Source organism: Triticum aestivum, chromosome 4A (genome assembly GCF_018294505.1).
Source record: "Triticum aestivum cultivar Chinese Spring chromosome 4A, IWGSC CS RefSeq v2.1, whole genome shotgun sequence".
Lineage (NCBI taxonomy): Eukaryota > Viridiplantae > Streptophyta > Magnoliopsida > Poales > Poaceae > Triticum > Triticum aestivum.
This window is the reverse complement of record NC_057803.1, coordinates 542,695,185-542,716,439: the sequence shown is the minus strand read 5'-3', so window position 1 is coordinate 542,716,439 and position 21,255 is coordinate 542,695,185.

Here is a 21,255-nt window from a genome sequence, read left to right as displayed (position 1 = left end):
AATGTTTCGAAATTTTAAAAAATGTTTAGTTTTTCAAAGATTGATCACAGATTCAAAAATGTTCGACTTTTGAAAAAAAGGTCTGAAAACTTTTAAAATTTTGTTCACAATTTAAAAAATGTCCAATTTATTTAAAAAAATGTTTGTGTTTCAAAAAGAGTTTGAAATTTCAAAATATGTTCACATTTCAGAAATACTCTCGAATCTCAAAATGATCCGATGTAGTAACCTAGATCGCTGCATTAACACGGTTCCCTATAGTAGCCAATTCTTATGGCCAAAAAAAGGACGTGCGACATGGGCCAACCCACTGACTCTCGCACCAAGGAATCACTTGTTAAGGGTTACTCTGCAAAGGTCACTTCCAACTTCTCGGGGCTTACAGCTGGCACATTGCATATGCGTCACTTGTCTCAACCTGACAGCTTTTCCTTTTTTTAGATCCATTCATTCAAAATATTTTTATCTCTTGAACTGTATGTTTAAGTAGCGAACCATTTTCCCCGTTCGATTTCTCGTGTTGAGACTTTCTAAAGTAGATCTCATGTCAATATATTTCAATGATTTTTTTCACAAAAAAACAGAAAATATCGAAGACCAGATAATAATTAAAAAACGAGAAAGAAACACATGAAGAAATAAATGAAAGATCAAACCTGGAGCTGGAAGCACGGTATTTTTTTCATTTTCAAGAAGCACAATTGTATTTCATGCGAAAGCAAATCTATGCCTCCATGTGCTTCTCGTGGAAGCACAATTTTTTTTGCTTCCGAGAGGAATGATTGTGCTCCCGTGAAAGCAAATCGGTGCCTCGACGAGAAGCAAATATGTGCTTCTCCGCAGACTAAGGCATAGCCTAGTGGTGGGAAGGGGCTGATGCCTTCCCACCCACCCAGGTTCAAGGCACTGCACTTGCAATTTGGGCTGTTGCACCAATTATACTGTAGGGAGTTCCCTTACAGTCCTTCTGTCAAAAAAAATATGTGCTTCTCGTGGGAGCATAGATTTTTTCTCTTTCTGATATGCTTCTCACGAAAGCAAATCTGTGACTCCAAAAGAACCAAATATATGCTTCTCGTGGAAGCACTTTTTTTCTCTTTTCGAGAAGTGCGGTTGTGCTCCTCAGAGAAGCGAATTTGTGCTTCCATGAGAATCAAATTTGTGTTTCTCGTGGAAGCGCAAATTATTATTTTTTCATGCAAAAAAATCATGAACCCCCCTCCCCCCCTCGAAAATCTAGAAAAAAACTGTGCAAAAACCAAAAATCCCAATAAAACACGAAAAAACATCTGAATCCCGAAAACACGTGTAGAAAAATAAAAATAAAGAATTTCGGAGGAAGCGGCCAGCATGCGACATGTGGCACCGGCTGGACGCACCACTTGATGTGCTTCTAGGGCACCAAAACCGACCCCTACATGTCCCTACAAGGGGTAACCTCCTATTAGTTGCTATGCCGCACCTATCTACGGGTTGTTCGTTTTTTTTGCTCCTTCACTGGTCAGTTGCCGGTCCAAGCAGAAAAAATGAGGTATTTCTTTTAGTTTTACAAAATTCAGTAAAATAAAAATTGTTCACTGGTTTGAAAAAAGTCCACAAATTTGATTTCTTTTGTGGATTTAAAATGTTCATGAAATTCAAAAGGTTTGAGAACTAAAAAAACTTTATGCATTTGCACAAAATCCATGAATTTGGAAAAGTTCACTAAACGAATTTAAAAATGCTCATGGACTTGAAAAATGTTCACGGACTTGAAAAAAGGTTTGCAAACCAAATAGAGAAAACAAACCAAAACGCAAAAAGAAACAAAAAAGATAAAAGAAAACGCAGTCCGAACAAAGTGAATAAGGTTGTAACTAGCACCTTCAGCGTTGTATAGGGTTTGCGTATGTCATCTGCCACTTTTGTTCGCTACCATCCGGGTGATGGAAACTCCTATCCCACGCTTCTTGTGGCAGAATGTCGCTATATCGCCTACGGTTGGGTATATAGGCGTGACCCAATAACTCTAATTGCTCTGCTCCGCTCGCTCGTCTTGTTCCATTCTCTTTTTTGTGGTCACTCAAATAAAGCAGCAACTGTCGGTTCCTCTCGAGGAGAAAAATCCACTCCGGTTTTTCATGGATATAAAAAACTTCACAAATTCAAAAAAGTTAACGGATTTTAAATGATGTTCATAAATTTTGAAAATAATCATGAACTAAAACAATTCATGAATACAACAAAATACTCATTGATTAAAAAATATACATAGATTTTAAAAAGTGTTTATGAATTTGAAAAATATTAATGTATTTTAAGGGAGTTAAAAATTGTACAGAAATAAATCATGAATTGGAAATGGAGAAATGAAAAGAAACATAAAAATAAGACAAGAAGGGGAAATGGGGTGATAAAAATAAAAAAGAACATGAAAAGAAAGTAGTTAATTAAAAAGAAAAACCAGTAAAAGTAATCAAGAAATATAAAAACTCAGAGGAAACATTCCAAAGAGCCGAAAAAACTTGTCACATATATGGGCCGGCCCATTTCCGCGAGGGTGCACCTTTCCTATTGAAACACTACTAAATGCAATCAGTGTGGAATAGGAAATTCCCCGGGTGATTTGGTATAAGCAAATCATGCAAAAACTATATATCATCTATTATTAGTTAGAATTAGTGCACGACTACACGCACACCCGTGGACCGAATGCCATCAAGTATTTCTTCCCTCAATTTTGGTTGGATGACTTGGTTTTTGCTCTGTGAAAGTTCATCTTTAACCATCCACCCAAGGTGGTGACATGGGGTTGGTACAATATCATATACATGACTTGGTCCGTCTTGCCGGCCCTTAGTACGACGTTATCCAAGGAGCTTGGAAGTTATTGTCATCTATGTTTCTCATGTATGAAGGGTTGGTTAATTTGCTATTTGTCAACGTGGCTTCATAGGCATAGTCGACAACACCATTATCTTCTATGACATTCTCTTCTTTCAAGACATTTCTCGGCTTGGTCTGATGGTGTGATACCCAACTAGATCGAGTTGATGCCTCACCTACATGCTTGGCGTTATTGCCAATCTTTGTCGTACACAACGATCTGCAATTGCAGTGGTTCAATGAGGTTTGGTCCTCTATGAGCAGTGGCGGAGCTTAATTAGTGCAAGTCTGAGGGGGGCGTGCCCCCCCAGCCAAAACAGTGAAGAAAATTTGCCGTGCGAGTATCAGATAAGGAAAAGATCATTTTGACTTTTGGACAAGGGCTATAATGGCGCAACGATGACCAGTTTTATTGTTGCTTTGGCAAGAATTTTGTGACATTGGGTCCAGTGGCGGAGCTTCCTTAGGGCCAAGGTGGGCTATGGCCCGCCCTAACTCTAGACAAATCCTCTAGGGTACTCTTAATTGTTAGGCTTAAATCTTGAAAAATACTTAAAGTGTAAGTACAATTTCTCATTTTGCCCCCCTCAACTCTCCTTTGCCCCATCAACAATCTCGGCCAAGCTCCGCCACTGGTTAGGTCACAGTTGTAATCTTCATTTATTTGGGGCCGTTAATGTGTTTGTGGGTTTAGTTAACCTGTTATCCAGTTATATCTAAGGTTCTCTCTATGTAATATTGTCCAAAGCTGATTTAGAAGGAAGAAAAATGCAACTTCAGATAAACAATGCTATGGTAAAAACACCACTTATGTCAGAAGCCTATGAAACCATTTTGTTCCACCTCAAACACATGGTAAAAAACAGGATGGGCCAGGATGAGGCAGCAGAAGTGAAACCTTTTCAACCGACCAAGCAAAGAAAAGTCACAGGACACACCACGAGTTACTCCTGGCCACCATGCCCGTCCAGGCAGCTTTCAAGAACTCCACACCACAGCTATGCACAAGAGACAGTCCATCATACACAGAACACAGGTTCCACTGAAGGTTTACAAGCAAAAAAGCAAAACTCACACAGGAAGAAGAACAAGCCAATGATTCTTTGACCACGGTCAGAGCACAGTGTGCGTGATGAATGGCTAGGCTGGCTGGCCGGCTGGCCATCCCCATGTATTTTCTTTTGTTCGCTCCCTTGTCCGCGTGTGCAGCAGTTGGTCCTTGCAGTGCAGCTCGTGGAGTCCGGCAGGCAGGCAGAGTGTGCTCCTTGGCAGGGAGGGCCACGCCCCTGACCTGTGACCCTGCTGCCATTGATGCAAGCAAGCAAGCAGCCATCCTTTGCTTTCAGTTGGGCTCTAGACCACAGCATAGTATTCCAACCACCATCTCATTCATGCCCCATGAGCTGGCTCGCATCTGTTCTACGCTTTTTAGTACTCCTACTTACTACATGAAATGAAGCCAACTGATTCAGAAACTGATCATCTTACAAACATTGTGACAGTAATGTTCATTCATAATCTTCTCTGTCGGTCTTATCAGACGTTAAAAACATTTCTCTGACGGTCTTACCGAACTGATCATGTGCGGGGCTTCAGAGGCTTCTGATCGCGGCACTCGCGAGAGCGAGAAGGCTGCATGCATTGTTTATTTAACCCCGTGGCTCCGCTTTACTAGAGGCAGCGGCAGAGCTGCAGGCCACCTCACCTCACTCACTCACTTCTAGGTGGTATGGCACCCTCTTTGAACAAACAAATTTCAACAAACTTTGTCCCCAAGATTGGTTTTGACTGGCTGCGTTGGTGACCGGGCTGCTCACGTTCCTGGCAGCTGGATGCATGCATGGTCCCTCCCGCCCTTCCAACAACCATACGCAGCAGCAGCATCTCCCAATATTCAAACCTGGCTAGCAGGTTAGCTAGGGATATGCAATACCACCCATGTTTCTCAATGTCCCTTGTGTACTTTTGATTAGTTCTGAAAATACACATTTGGTCGATCTTTAGCCCAACATGTTAAGAATGCGTGCTGCACAGGAAATATTTCATTTCGTCCGCACGCTCAAAAAGAGGCAACCTCTCCATTTGGTTCCTAGTTAAGGTGTCATTGTGTCTGGCGCTGATTAGGTTGCAGTGGGGCAACGATCAACACGAACATTCTGCAGGAAATATTAGTTTCCCTCTGTGGTATCCATCCATATGCACCTACAAATTACTAGTAATTACACTCTCTGTAAAAAAACATAAGAGCCTTTAGATCACTAAAGTATTGATCTAAACACTCTATTTTTTTTTACGGATGGAGTACTAGCACATTTGCGACGAAAAAGAATGCATATTGGCAGATCAAAACCACTTGGCTAATAAAGGAAGTTGCAGCATTCAGATAGTTCCATATGGATTGCAACGAGGAGTGAGCCGCAGTTAGGAGCTTCGGATCGTGCGACATTGCAAGTTCCCATATGTGCGTGTGGTGAGTGGCGAGTGAGAGTCAGGGGAGGGGAGGCAGAGGCTGCGGTGCCGCAGAAAGTGGCTCTCGCTCGATTGAGCATTCTACCCATGGCATGCGGCAGTGCGTGCAGCCGTGCAGCGCAGGACGGAAAGAAAAAGCTTCTCCTTTTTACCAGCTGTAAGGTAGAACCTGCACCTGAACCGCATGCATGGATTCACACAGTTCGGTGTAGGTAAAGCCAGACCACGCAGGAGAGGGAGGGCCAGCATTAGGGTTTTAGTTTATCTTCGAGATGAATGCAGTGATAATGTACTCACAATCATATTTCTTTTTAACAGATTTATGAAGTGAACACAGTAGGCAGAGCAGCCTAGCAAGAACCTAGCAAACTGTTTTTTTAAAGGAGAATTACCTCCGATCTCTACATTATTAATTATTCACCAGAGCCTGACAAAATGAATATAAGGATCAACCCAAAGCCACCTTCTAGCCGAACAAAGTCGCCACACCTACACGTATATAGATATGCCCTTTCCGCATAACAGTCACAATCTAATCCGGTGGCCTAAAGCCCAGTCGATCTAGGGGTCCCATAACATGCACGGCATGCGCACGCTCTAGGATCCGTCGCCGCCATCTTCCGCCATCCCGTCTTAAGGAAGAATCACTGCATAGATCTTGCTAGACACATCTATCGTCGACGTCACCATGAAGCCAGACAGTGCCACCACCCTGCGCCCGTCCATCAACACACGTCCATCACCGTGACCCCGCCGCGCCACGCCGCCGAGACCCGCCATCGCAGATGCGGTAAATGGCACACCACCACCACCTCCGGCAGTAGGAACCATCCGCGCTCGCCGCACACACCCTCCATCTCAATGCCCAAGACGGCGCCTCCAAGAAGGCGACGACGCCATGGCGGCGCCGCCGCCCATTTGCGTGGAACCATGGTTTTCACCTAGGCAAAGAGGGAGGAGGGAGCAGGGTGGGGTTGACCTCGTCGTCGCCACCAAAGGGGGGAATGACGCCGGAGCGCCATCGACGATGTGGCCGCCACCATCGTCCAGAGGTTTCCCTGGACAAGCTCCCGCCCCGGCACCCATCAAGCCCGCCTCCAACACTTCCGAGCACGGACGCCGGAGATCTGGACCACCTGATGGGGAGATCCACGTGCTAGGTTGGCCCGCCTCAGATATAATGAGAGGGGCATGGGGACCACCTCACGCTAGGAACGCCGTCCACCGGTACCCTGCTGCCCAAGCAGCCAAGGAAGTCCGGCCTACTGCGCTGACGAACGCCCACCGCCGGCGAATGGATGCCGTCCTCACCAATGGAGGCCGCCGCCTCAAATCCAGGCCCTCACCCGAGGCATGGGATCAGCCGAAGGCCTCGCCGCCCCCTTCACTGGCAGGTGCACGGCAAGCCGGCGACCCCTTCCAAAGATGACGAAGGGAGAAGGAGCCGCCGGAGGGCAAGGCTTCGTTGCCGCCTGAGTCGCCCGTGATGGAGCGACGCGGGGCGATCCGTTTTTTGTGGGGAGTCTCCCCCTTCTTCACAAGGGCCTAGCAAACTGGTGCTGCACGAGGTACTTCAGATGCAAAAGCCATGAGAGTATTCTCTTTCTAGATACATCCGTTTTGAGCGACAAGTATTTCCGGACCAAGTGAGTAGTTGTATTACTTGACGACCAAAACATTTGAGGCAATGCTACATGGATCCTGTGACTCCAATCACGTCATAACAAGAATGATCATCTTATATCCGCTTCGAAAGAAAAAAGAGAACGATTGTCTTATCTTGGACAAGATTGTTGCATGCCACACTTCATTGTCTCTGCTCGAATGATATCGAAAACGATGCTACATTTCTGTACCGAGATTAAAATCATCCGCTCTTGTCCTTAAACCTTTTGTAACCCTTTGTAATCGTCTGCTCTTGTCCTTAAACCCTTTGTAAGTCTCGACGCGTGTCTTACATTCTGTTCTTAATAATTAAAAAGCCATAAGGGGAGGTGCCCCTACAATGAAGAAGCCCCTAGGGAAGGAGCCCCTACAATACTACTCCGTACCAGAAGAAATACACCAATGTTGCGTTTCACATTTCATTACCTTCACATATCTAAATAACCCCAAATCTAATTCCATGGAGGTGGATATATACTCATAGGCTTGTCCCAGGGATGATTCTAACGGACCATGGCATATGCATGCATGCAATGCACAAGTAGTGGATCACATCAATAGTTCTTCTCAGTGTTGAGCATATGGTGCCCACAAATCAAAGCATACAAGACCTGTGGAGCCTCACCACAAACCCATAGAGTTGTTCCAACATGTCTTTAATTATCCAACGCTCCACTTCCTCTGCTTGCACCGTCCATCCAGTTTCAGTCTTCAACTGAGCTTTGCCCCCACTAGCTAGGCTAGAGATCTAAACCTCAATGTGCAGAAAATCACAAGAAAGACTGATAAAAAGTCACACCCTCCGCTGGTAATCTACTGCTGATTATTGACCTAACATAATCTGCCACCATATGTCAATGCGTCCAATCATCTTGTACTCCTACAGTTCACTGTACTTGAAAGTTGAAAACCTCCAAGCTCGCTAGCTCCAACCAGTCTAGATTTTGAGTTTTGGCTCCTAGCCGCCCGATTCTCTCTCGAAGAATCCACTCATCATCGGGCCTCGCGCTCCATGCGGCAGCTCTCCCACGTGAGGCCGGGCCGGCCGGCCGGTCGCCCCCACCGGAACCGAAAGCGAGCTGCAGAGGGGAGGGCAGCGCGCCACTGTGGTCGACGTGGTGGGAGAGGCGAGTTGTCAAGTGCTCCATCGGGTCGCATCGCATGTAACAGCAGTCGGCCAGTCAGTCTAGAGAGAGGAGAGGAAACGTGGGGGGCTCATCAGGCCCGAGCGGAAAAGTCGCCTCGGATCCTGCCTGCCAAAGCGCCCAGCGGGGGATGGGAGGAAGCAGCAGGCAGCAGCTCGAGCCTCGATAACGTACACTGGCCGACGCTGCGTGTCACTGCACCACGATCACCTTCCTCCTCCTCCCCCTGCGGCCGCCGGCGAGTGGCCACGGCATCTTTGGCTCCACGATGTGCCCTGCTGGCGTGCGTTGACGGGTCATCTCCTCTGATCACCCGGGAGGCCGGGACTCCAATCAGGTGTTGGCGTGGCAACATCAACAAAGAGTCTTTTCTTTTAAAAGTAGCATCAACATAGAGTGGTAAAGAGTACTTCCTCCTTTTGAAAATGTAGTGCATATAGATTTTCTTTATCAACGTAGAGCGAGAGTTTTCACGCCAACATCTGAGGACACACGAGGATTTCATCTGGTCACTTTCATCAATATTCATTGAGTTGCGGTTAATTGTTTTAATAGTTTGCTGTGCGGTGAAACCCATGATAAGGTGTTGTTCTTATTTGAAAAAGGAACCCACCTACTTATGATTATACCTCTATGCAAGCATCCGCAAATATAAGAGTGATTAAGATAACAATCTAATCATAGATCCATCCATGTTCGTTCTTTCCATTTGAACCGTGGACCATCAACGGGGAATCATGGCAATTATGAGAGTAATATGCATTCATTGACTATTACTAATCACAATGCGGGATCTCAACACTTTCAAAATGGTCAAGAGGCTTTCTATGTTTCGATGTTTGCCCCGGGCCACTACAGGCCCAAATGCAAGAATTGGATTAAATGTCGAGCATGTAAAAGATGGGGCCATATTGCAAGGGACCGCTTCTCCACAACCTAGCCCAACATCTCAAATGAGCCCAACAATCGCCCAAATCCGCCGATTGGCATTTCAAGGCAAGTGGCCACTGTTCCCGCGAGCGAGACGACAGGTGCTGTCAATCAGCCGATTGGTAAAGGAAATTATGGTAATTCCTCGACATCACCTTCCCGAGTTGGTGGCCTCCATTACCCTGCCTCTCCGCATTCCGCCACCTATCGCCTCCAAGTTGCCGTCATTCGCACCACTGACACAAACCACCGCTTGTCGACGACTAGCCATCTCATCGCCACTTCGACCCTGGTTTCTTTCCCATTTGACCCCACTCCTTTCCTTCCCCCAAACCACCACAACATTGAAGTTGAGGGGAGGCCGGCTAGGGTTCGGGTGCTATCTGGTGCGGCTCCGCCCATGCACGAAGATTGGGCGATTGTGACGATCATCCCAATACCAAATCTACTAGTGGAGTTCAACATAGTTCGTGAGGTGCTCTTCGATTTTTTCACTAACAAGAGATTGGGGTTTTTTGAGATGGTTCCATGCCCTTTTGGTCAAGCATATGTCAAGTTGAATAGCATTTTCGACCAGGATGATCTAGTATCCAATAGCCCCCATCTTTACATGGATGTGCATGTTATTTTCGAGAGACATAATAGAGGATTGAACTGGAGGAAGTTAGTTCTGAACTGAGAAGTATGGATTTTACTTTGTGGCAATCTATTGGTGCAATATTTGACCTCTTGTGTTTTGGACATTGTTGACAGAAACAGGCATGGACTGATTTGTTTGCTAGTGCATATAGAGAGAAATAACTCAGGCAGAACCGAAGAGAATGTTGTCTCCGATGTCAAGTTCGAGGAACTTCGTCGAAGAATGTCTGCGTTGCAGAGAAGAATGAGCTACATCTGTTGAAGACATGTAGACGAGAAGATTGATGTGAAGGAGTTAATCCCTCGAAGATTTATTGCTGAAGTGAAGCAATTAGTTCAGAGATTCTGTCCGAAGAAATTGACTACAGCGAATGGAAGTTGAAGACAAAGTGAAGACGTAGTATTCATTTCATTCTTCTTCTTTCATTCTTTCGAGTCATAGGATCTCCGTACTATTAAGAGGGGTATAGGTTCTCGAAGCTTAGATCTGATGTGATGCTTAGCCCAAAACCTATGCAAGACTGAGAGAAATCTCTTTATGTTTCAAATGATTACCTGACAGTAGTAGACATTGTTCTCCGTGCTGCAGGAGATATCCTTCGAACTGAGGAGTTAGCATTACTTGCTCCACAAGGAATGTTACAGTTGTGCTCAAATTTCCGACTGTTGGACTCGTGTCGTTCGGCCATTAGCTGCTCCACATGTCCAATTTGGTCTATTCCCTTTAGGGAAGGCTGCAACTATAAATAGCCACCCGCTCCAATGTTGCCCGTTGGTTGCTCCGCTTAAGATTTTTGAGAAGATTGATTGAGCATCCCCTCTCTGAGTGATTTGAGTTTAAGATCCACCGGGAGAAAAATCAAGAGCCGAAACTTAGACAGTGGTTGAGCATCATAGTAGTTCTGAGTTAGAGTTCTTGTACCTATTACTCTTGAGAGCTGCGCACTCTCTAGACGGATAGGTCTCGGCTCGATTGTTGAAGAGTTGTTGTCTTCATCGAGCAAGATCTTTAGCAACCAAGAGTCATTGTGGTTCATGAAAAGGTCCATCGAAGGTTTGGAGATCGCCGACAAGTATCTACCAGGAGTGAAATCAACTGGAGTCTGATCAGCTCCGAGTTGAAGGAGAATAGGGCGAAGAGAGTTTATCTTTTGTGTTAAATCACAACCCCTCCAACCAGATGTAGTCCTTTGGCAGAAGGGCGAATTGGTCTACCAAATCTCTCTGTCGCCATCTAGCACCACTGGTCAAATTTACTTTACTGCATTACATTCAGCCACTTACTTTAGTGCTATGTGACGATAGTTTATCTGATCTTTCATTGACTGTTGCATATCATTTGTGTCTATCATCTCTGTCGTTATCGTTCGCTGCTCACCTGCTTTCTACTCATTCAGTGTAGTCATTTCAGTCGTATTCATTTCTATTCACACTTGATAAGACTGGCGTGGTTTCCTCGTGTCATCTTTCATTATCCTCGCCTTAGTTCTTACTTATGTGTTTCCCTCGTAGTGCATACCTTGTTTTCTCTCATGCTACTGTATGTGTTCGCATATTGCATTACCATCATTATTGTGAAACCTGTGATAACCTATGCTCGTACCATTATTGCTTCCTACATCGATAGATATGTTCATCAACAACATGCTTGATTAAGTTCTTTTCTACCGAACCTTATTTCCGCTGCTGTGTTTGGGATCAGTTCAAAACATTCACAAGAATTTTTGAATCTCCCATTCACCCCCCTCCGGTCGATATATTCTCGGTCCTAACGCTATCCATTTGACAGGAGGGATATACAAGAGATAAATGATGTTGTTAGTAAATTTGGTAAATTTATCATGTGGGATTGAGTGAGAAGCATGAGAGAAAATCAAATGGTCAAAGTCAAGGTGGAGGAATTAAGAGATATTTCATCAAGCATAGTATTTGGTGATGGTGAGCACTCAGATCCTCTGACAGTCCCAATAGTGATTCTCTAGCAACAAATCCTTGGGGTGGAGCCACATGATGAAGATCCTATTCATCCTAATAGAAATCCTCATACCATGCCCATGCAGGCAAACTTCCACCCCAATCAGCATAACCACTTTCTTGGCCCTTTGCAGTAGCATGAGCATGGAGGAGTTCAAGCAATAGCCAATCAACAACAGGCTGCACAGCTGAATCTGAACTTGCCACTAAATAATGTTGATAATGCAGATATGGAGGATGAGGAAGGTCAAGAACATGATTTACCCGACTGGGGTCATTGGGAAATGCCAAATGATAACCCTAACATTGATCTAGAGAATAGTCAAAGTGAATTCCTGGAATTAAATGACCTCATGGCGCTATTGGATGAGGAAGAGCAACAAGCAGAGGAAAATATTGACCATAGTAGTCTTACCTTATCAATGGGACAGTCCAATAATAGTGGTAATACATGGGCATCTGCTAGTGGTACATTAGCACCTATACTGCCAGATTTGAATGTAGCCGATGGGCTTTATCTAGAGCCAGTCATGGCCCAACAGCCACCAGGTGTGGCTATTGTTGTTATGGGCACTGCTATTCCTATGCAATCCATTATTTATATGGTCCTCCCTTAATTTAACAATGTTATATAGAAGTGATTATGCAACAACCTAGCAATACTGAAACTAATAGAATGGATGATCCTATGCAGTATGAACCCCTTGCTATCTCGCAACAACTTCATACTCTAGATAACACTGTTAAATTAAGGGAGGAACTGAGGACAGAAACAAAGGAGCAGAGGAATGTAACGGAGCAGTAGGGGAAAGGTAAGGAGGACATTGATCCACAAATTTCTAGTATCATGGCTCAAGGTACTATTGACCCTATCTTTCAGGGGGCTAATGTGGCTGCAAGCGAAAACTCTCCGCCTGATATGTTAGCTCCACATGGTTTCCCTCTTCATGCTTTCATTAATGAAAGGCATACCATTCATGCAGGATTTATACAAATCAATAATCAGGAGGTGGACCCTATTATTGTTGGTGCTATGACTGAGAAGACCCAGAAGATTGAATTCCTTGGGAAAGAAGGAGCAATGATTTGGCAGAAGCAGTTTGCACCATCTAAGGGGGACAAGAATCTCATATAGGTACCTATTGATTGGGTCAATTTTTTGTCAGTTACACTCCTTTCAACAGATAAATTTGAATGGGCTAATTTTTTTTATTACTTCCAATGTTTGGGAGATCATCACTCAAGGGTCTAAATGCAACACTACTCTGCCTTTTGCTATCCCTAATGTCTGCCTTGCTACTGATACACTTTTGTCATATGCCATTATGATTGAACAGGTGACCCAGGACCAAGAGGTCACTTCTCCCATGGTTTCTGCTTCCATGGCGTCAGTATCGGCCTCTTTTACTTCTGCTCCACAAAACAACAAAAAAGGAAGGGTAACCCTTTGGTTGAAACTGAGGTAAGGAGGAGCTACAGATTTCAAAAACTTACTAAATGATACAAAAAGAGCATATGTGTTGATAGAAATTGCCTTGATTGTCATGCAGTACCACTCCCTATCCTTGCAGAAGTAGTTAAAAAATTCTTAATACTACTTTTTGCAAGTATCTGCCAGCAAGCCTAAGAAGATCAAGAGTACTACTGCAGGCAAAGATAACTCCAAGGTCAATCAGGCAAGCAAGGAGAGCTCAAAAGTCCACAGGGAGCAGAGCAAATAAGAAGTCAAGTTCATATTACTAGACAAAAGTTTATTTTGGTTGCATGGGCTGTAAACATTATGTTATCAATTTATGATGCCAGGTCATGTCAGTCACGAGTATCTGTCAACTTGTAGTATCATTGCCCTTCATAGGGAGAATAGTGTTCATCCTTTGGCTCCATGATTTGTAAAACTTATACTTCCAGAACTTGCTATGCTATCATGCCTAAGTATCAGAACTTTATGCTACTTATGATCTTGGTTAATAGGACTGCCAATGTCTCCTGCCATGCATACATCCTTCTGAGGTGGGATATCAGGCACAACAGAATCAGTTAACTTATAGTACACCATTTTTATGACGGCTATGGAATGGGAAATTCTGAATTGGAATATTAGAGGGGATCAACGATCCTAACAAGTGGACTATTATCAGAAATAAATTTGAAGAATCCCAATGTGCCATTTTATGCTCACATGAGACTAAGAGAGACCACTTTGACAGGTGGTACATTAAATTTTTTACCCCAGAAGATTCAATAAATTTGAATATCTGCCATCTGTGGGGGCCTCTGGTGGGCTTTTGGTAGCCTGGAATGAGCAGGCTTTCAGTGGTCACCTATTTCACACTAATGATTACTCCCTATCTATCACTTTCACATCCAATCACAATGGGGAATCATGGATCTTATCCAATATCTATGGACCTTGTCAACACAAGGATAGAAATAACTTCATAGACTGGTTCAAGATTCAGGATGGCATCAATTGGCTGGTTCTTGGTTATCTTAATTATGTCAGGTATCCTGACAACAGAAACAGGGATGGAGGCAACATCATTGACATGCTTGCTTTTAGTGAAGCAATCAGTAATCACACGTTAATTGAAATACCTCTGAAAGGCAAAAATTACACCTGGAGTAACATGCAGGATGCTTCACTATTAGAGAAGCTGGATTGGTGTTTCACATCAGAAGCATGGACACTGAATTTTCCATCTACCTTTGCAGATCCACTTGATAAAACCACCTCTGGCCATGTACCTATCATGATAAAAATTTGTACATCTATCCCAGGATCTAATAGCTTTAGATTTGAGAATGTCTGGTTGGAACATAATGAATTCCAAGAGGTAGTTAAGATAAGTTGGTGCCAAGATGTAGCAGAAATGGATAGTGCCAAGACTATAGCAACAAAATTCAAGAGATTAAGGGAAGGATTGAAGATTGGGCAGGAAATATTTCTGATCTCAAGAAAACCATTGGGAACACCAACTTCATGATTCTCTGCTATGATAACATTGAAGAGTCCTGAGATTTAACCCTAGTGGACGAAAATGGCAGGAATATACTAAAATCACATTCAGAAAATATACTGAAACAACAGAGGTTGTACTAGAAACAAAGAACCACCATGATGTGTACTACGCAACCTTCTTCTTGTAGACGTTGTTGGGCCTCCAAGTGCAGAGGTTTGTAGGACAGTAGCAAATTTCCCTCAAGTGGATGACCTAAGGTTTATCAATCCGTGGGAGGCATAGGATGAAGATGGTCTCTCTCAAACAACCCTGCAACCAAATAACGAAGAGTCTCTTGTGTCCCCAACACACCCAATACAATGGTAAATTGTAGAGGTGCACTAGTTCAGCGGAGAGATGGTGATACAAGTGCAATATGGATGGTAGATATAGGTTTTTGTAATATGCAAATATAAAAACAGAAAGGTAGCAAGTGGTAAATTGAGCTAAAACGGTATTTTAATGGTTGGGAACAAGGCCTAGGGTTCATACTTTCACTAATGCAAGTTCTCTCAACAATGATAACATAATTATATCATATGACAATCCCTCAACGTGCAACAAAAGAGTCACTCCAAAGTCGCTAATAGCGGAGAACAAACGAAGAGATTATTGTAGGGTACGAAACCGCCTCAAAGTTATTCTTTCTGATCGATCTATTGGGATATTCCTTTAAGTGTCACAAAAAGCCCTAGAGTTCGTACTAAAATAACACCTTAAGACACACATCAACCAAAACCCTAATGTCACCTAGACACTCCAATGTCACCACAAGTATCTGCGGGTTTGATTATCCGATATGCATCACACAATCTCAGATTCATCTATTCAAACCAACACAAAGAACTTCAAAGAGTGCTCCAAAGTTTCTACCGGAGAGTCAAGACGAAAACATGTGCCAACCCCTATGCATAAGTTCACAAGGTCACAGAACCCGCAAGTTGATCACCAAAACATACATCAAGTAGATCACGTGAATATCCCATTGTCACCACAGATAAGCACATGCAAGACATACATCAAGTGTTCTCAAATCCTTCAAGACTCAATCCGACAAGATAACTTCGAAGGGAAAAGTCAATCCATTACAAGAAAGTAGAGGGGGAGAAACATCATAAGATCCAACTATAATAGCAAAGCTCGCGGTACATCAAGATCGTGCCAAATCAAGAACACGAGAGAGAGAGAGATCAAACACATAGCTACTGGTACATACCCTCAGCCCCGAGCGTGAACTACTCCCTCCTCGTCATGGAGAGTGCCGGGATGATGAATATGGCCACCGGATAGGGATTCCCCCCTCCGACAGGGTGCCAGAACGGGTCTAGATTGGTTTTCAGTGGCTACAGAGGCTTGCGGCGGCGGAACTCCCGATCTAGGTTGTGTTCTGGAAGTTTGGGTATATATAAGAGGTGTTGGCATCGGGGACAAGTCAGGGGGGTCTCCGAGGCAGCCACGAGGCAGGGGGGCACGCCCAGGGGGTAGGGCGCGCCCCTACTCCGTGGGCATCTTCTGGTCCAAAAATGATCTCCGTGAAATTTCAAGCCAATTGGACTCCGTTTGGTTTTCCTTTTCTGCGATACTCAAAAACAAGGAAAAAAATAGAAACTGGCACTAGGCTCTAGGTTAATAGGTTAGTCCCAAAAATCATATAAAATAGCATATAAGTGCATATAAAACATCCAAGGTTGATAATATAATAGCATGGAACAATCAAAAATTATAGATACGTTGGAGACGTATCAAGCATCCCCAAGCTTAATTCCTGCTCGTCCTCGAGTAGGTAAATGATAAAAACAGAATTTTTGATGTGGAATGCTACCTAACATACTTATCAATGTAATCTTCTTTATTGTGGCAAGAATATTCAGATCCATAAGATTCAAGACAAAAGTTTAATGTTGACATAAAAATAATAATACTTCAAGCATACTAACTAAGCAATTATGTCTTCTCAAAATAACATGGCCAAAGAAAGCTTATCCCTACAAAATCATATAGTTTGGCTATGCTTCATTTTCGTCACACAAAAATGCTCTCATCATGCACAACCCCGATGACAAGCCAAGCAATTGTTTCATACTTTAGTAATCTCAAACTTTTTTCAACTTTCACGCAATACATGAGCGTGAGCCATGGACATAACACTATGGGTGAAATAGAATATGATGATGAGAGTTGTGTGGAGATGACAAAAAAGGACAAAGTCTCACATTGACGCGGCTAATCAATGGGCTATGGAGATGCCCATCAATTAATGTCAATGCGAGGAGTAGGGATTGCCATGCAATGGATGCACTAGAGCTATAAATGTATGAAAGCTCAACAAAAGAAACTAAGTGGGTGTGCATCCAACTTGCTTGCTCACGAAGACCTAGGGCATTTGAGGAAGCCCATTGTTGGAATATACAAGCCAAGTTCTATAATGAAAAATTCCCACTAGTATATGAAAGTGACAATATAAGAGACTCTCTATCACGAAGATCATGGTGCTAGTTTGAAGCACAAGTGTGGAAAAAGATAGTAGCATTGTCCCTTTTATTTTATTTTATTTATTTTTATTTTTGGCCTTCTTTTTTTTGCCTTTCTCTTATTTCCCCCCTTTTTTCTTTTTTTTTCTTTTTTTGGGACAATGCTCTATTAATGATGACCATTGAGGGAGTCCTGGATTAGGGGGTCTCCGGACAACCGCACTATATCCTTTGGCCGGACTGTTGGACTATGAAGATACGAGATTGAAGACTTTGTCCCATGTCCGAATGGGACTCTACTTGGCGTGGAAGGCAAGCTAGGCAATACAGATATGTATATCTCCTCCTTTGTAACCGACCTTGTGTAACCCTATCCCCCTCCGGTGCCTATATAAACCGGATGGTTTTAGTCCGTAGGACAACATACAATCATACCATGGGCTAGCTTTTAGGGTTTAGCCTCTCTGATCTCGTGGTAGATCGACTCTTGTAATACTCATATCATCAAGAACAATCAAGAAGGGCGTAGGGTATTACCTCCATCAAGAGGGCCCGAACCTGGGTAAACATCGTCTCCCTTGCCTCCTGTTACCATCCGCCTTAGACGCACAGTTCGGGACCCCCTACCCGAGATCCGCCGGTTTTGACACCGACATTGGTGCTTTCATTGAGAGTTCCTCCGTGTCGTCATCATAAGGCTTGATGTCTCCTTCGATCATCGCTAGCGATGCGGTCCAGGGCGAGGCTTTCCTCCCTGGACAGATCTTCGTATTCGGCGGCTTCGCACTGCGGGCCAATTTGCTTGGCCATGTGGAGCAGATCGAAAGCTACACCCCTGGCCATCAGTTCAGATTTGGAAACTTGAACTACACGGTCGACATACGCGGAGACTTGATCTTCGATGGATTCGAGCCCATGCCGGACGCACCGCACAGTCGCGATGAGCAAGACGTAACTCTGCCGTCGGACAGTGTTCGGGAGATCGCATCCGCAGCTACTCCGCCTTTTACCCGGAGCAAATCGCGCCATCCGAAAGCGGAGGGATGGACCCCACCATGGAGGCCGCACTCTCAGTGGCGATAGAACCAGATACTGACTTCACCCCTTATGAGAGCCGTGTCACCGAACCACTAGATTTATCCCCGGCCATGGACTCCGAGCCGCCTACATCCGTGCCTGTCGAATCGACGGGGCACCCACAATGGAGTTCACCTCCACGGATATCTTTCAGCACTCACCTTTCGGAGGTGTGCTAAATTCATTAAGGTCTCTCTCCCTGTCGGGAGAACCTTGGCCGAACTATGTCCGGCTAGAATGGGATGTGGACGACGAAGAAATTCGCTGCCCACCCACCACCCACTTAGTAGCCACTGTCGATGACTTAACCGACATGATTGACTTCGACTCCGAAGACATCAACGGTATGGACGACGATGCAGGAGACAAACCAGAACCACCGCCCACAGGACGCTGGACCGCTACTTCATCACATAACGTATACATGGTGGATGCACCTAGAGAGGGCAATGGCGAAGAGACAGCGGAGGATGCACCCTCCAAGCAACCCAAGCGCCAACGTCAACAGCGCCGCTCTAAGTCCCGCCATAGCAACAACAACGATAATAATAGTCCATGTGACTCTGGAAGAAACGACAACTGCACCACCCCGGTGGCAGAACACGATCAAGATGCAAACTGCACACATAGTACGGATCCGACATCCGAACACGATGACGCCAAAGATAAGCCTCATCAATCCCCGTCTAGGGAAGAAAATAGTCCGGACGAAGATGCACACATCATCCCGAAAACGCACTTGGAGCAAGAAAACCTCCACAGAAGGCTTATTGCCACAGTGAGGAGCCTGAAGAAACAGAAGCAAAGGCTCAAGGTCGCACAAGATACGCTCAACAACAAGTGGAACAAAGTAATGAAGTATGGTGGAAGTTACCATCAAAATAGCTATCCAAAGCGCAAACTATTACCGGAATTCGACGATGAGGCCTTAGAGCCCATACAGCCGAAAGGTGATACAGCCAACCAGCCGGATCCACCACTCTGGGAACGCGATAGAGCGGCTAACAAAGTCACGCATAAGTAAACACAGGATTCACGTGAGAACTTGCGTTAAAAATCCGGCGCGACCAGATCTATCTATGGATCTAGGAAGCATGCTACGGTACGCAACCAACGCCGAATACTACAACCGTATGAACACCATGGCGCATCCCAATACAGGGGTGCCACACACCCCTTATGTTTCACTGATGAGGTGCTGGATCAGGAATTCCCAGAGGGATTCAAACCGGTGAACATAGAGGCGTACGACGGAACCACAGACCCTGGAGTCTGGATAGAGGACTTCATCCTCCATATTCATATGGCTCGTGGAGACGATCTCCATGCCATTAAATACTTGCCCCTCAAGCTTAAAGGGCCAGCTAGGCACTGGCTGAAAAGCCTCCCCGAAAACTCAATTGGAAGTTGGGAGGAGCTCGAGGACGCTTTCTGGGCCAATTTTCAAGGGACTTATGTCCAACCTCCGGATGCAGACGATTTAAGTCATATAATCCAATAATCCGGAGAGTCCGCCCAAAAGCTTTGGAATAGGTTCCTCACCAAGAAGAATCAAATCGTCGACTGTCCGGACGCCGAAGCCTTAGCAGCTTTTAAACACAGTGTCCGAGACGAATGGCTCGCCAGACACCTCGGTCAATAAAAACCGAGAACAATGGCAACCCTAACAAGCCTCACGACCCGCTTTTGTGCGGGCAAGGACAGCTGGTTGGCCCGTAGCAGCACCAGCGACCCAAGCACATCCGAAGTCAGGGATGGCAATGGTAAACCACGACGCAACAAAAACAAGCATCGAAATAAAGAAGGTAGCCCAGATAACACGGCAGTAAATGCCGGATTCAGGGGCTCCCGACCAGGTCAGCGGAAAAAGCCTTTCAAAGGCAGCAGAGAAGGACAACCTGGCCTAAAAAAAATTCTTGACAAACTCTGTCAGATTCACGACACCCAAGACAAACCTGCAAATCATACCCACAGAGAATGTTGGGTCTTCAAGCAGGCCGGTAAGCTAAACGCCGAATACAAAGGGGAAGAGACACCAAGCGAAGACGAGGATGAACCTCGCCAGCAAAGCACCGGAGGACAGAAAAAGTTCCCACCAGAGGTTAAAACAGTAAACGTAATCCATGTGACAAAGAGGAGAAGCAATCATGCACTCCGATGCACACGCGCCATAGAGCCCGTCACCCCTAGGTTCAACCACTGGTTTGCATGCCCGATCACTTTTGATCATCGGGATCACGTTACGAATATCCGGCGCGAAGGACTGATGGCCTTGGTACTAGACCCAATAGTAAATGGGTACCATTTCACACGGGTCCTTATGGACGGTGGCAGTGACCTAAATCTGATATATCAGGACACAGTCCGCAAAATGGGGATAGACCCGACACAAATAAGCCACAGTAATACTACCTTCAAGGGAGTAATACCAGGCCAAGAGGCACGCTGTACGGGCTCTCTACCACTAGAGGTGGTATTCGGTTCTCCCGATAACTTCCGAAGCGAAATGTTAACTTTTTACATCGCTCCATTCCGAAGTGATTATCAAGCACTACTCGGAAGGGCGGCTTTCGCTCGTTTTAACGCAGTACCGCATTATGCTTTTCTCAAGCTCAAGATGCCCGGTCCATGTGGCATCATCACAGTTAGCAGAAATACCGAACATTTTTTTACATACGGAAGAGGATGCGGCGGCTCTAGCAGCCGCAAACTAAAACGGCCTCACCAACCAGAAAAATGGCAGGTCGTCAAGACCACAGACACGGTTAGACGAATCCGGCGTTCCATCATATATACATGAGATTGGTTTTCAAACCCTCATAAAATGACACCAGGGGCTTCCCGCGTGTAATCAGGGCCAGCCCGGCTCAACTTGGTTTCTCTTGAATTTCGATAGTTCATTGATAATAACCAACTCTTCTCTTTTTTGGCACGGCAACCTTCACCTAAGTTCTTTCCTTTTGCAGATGACAATTGTGTTGCACCCGTCTAGGACACGGCACAGCGGAGACACAGGCGCAG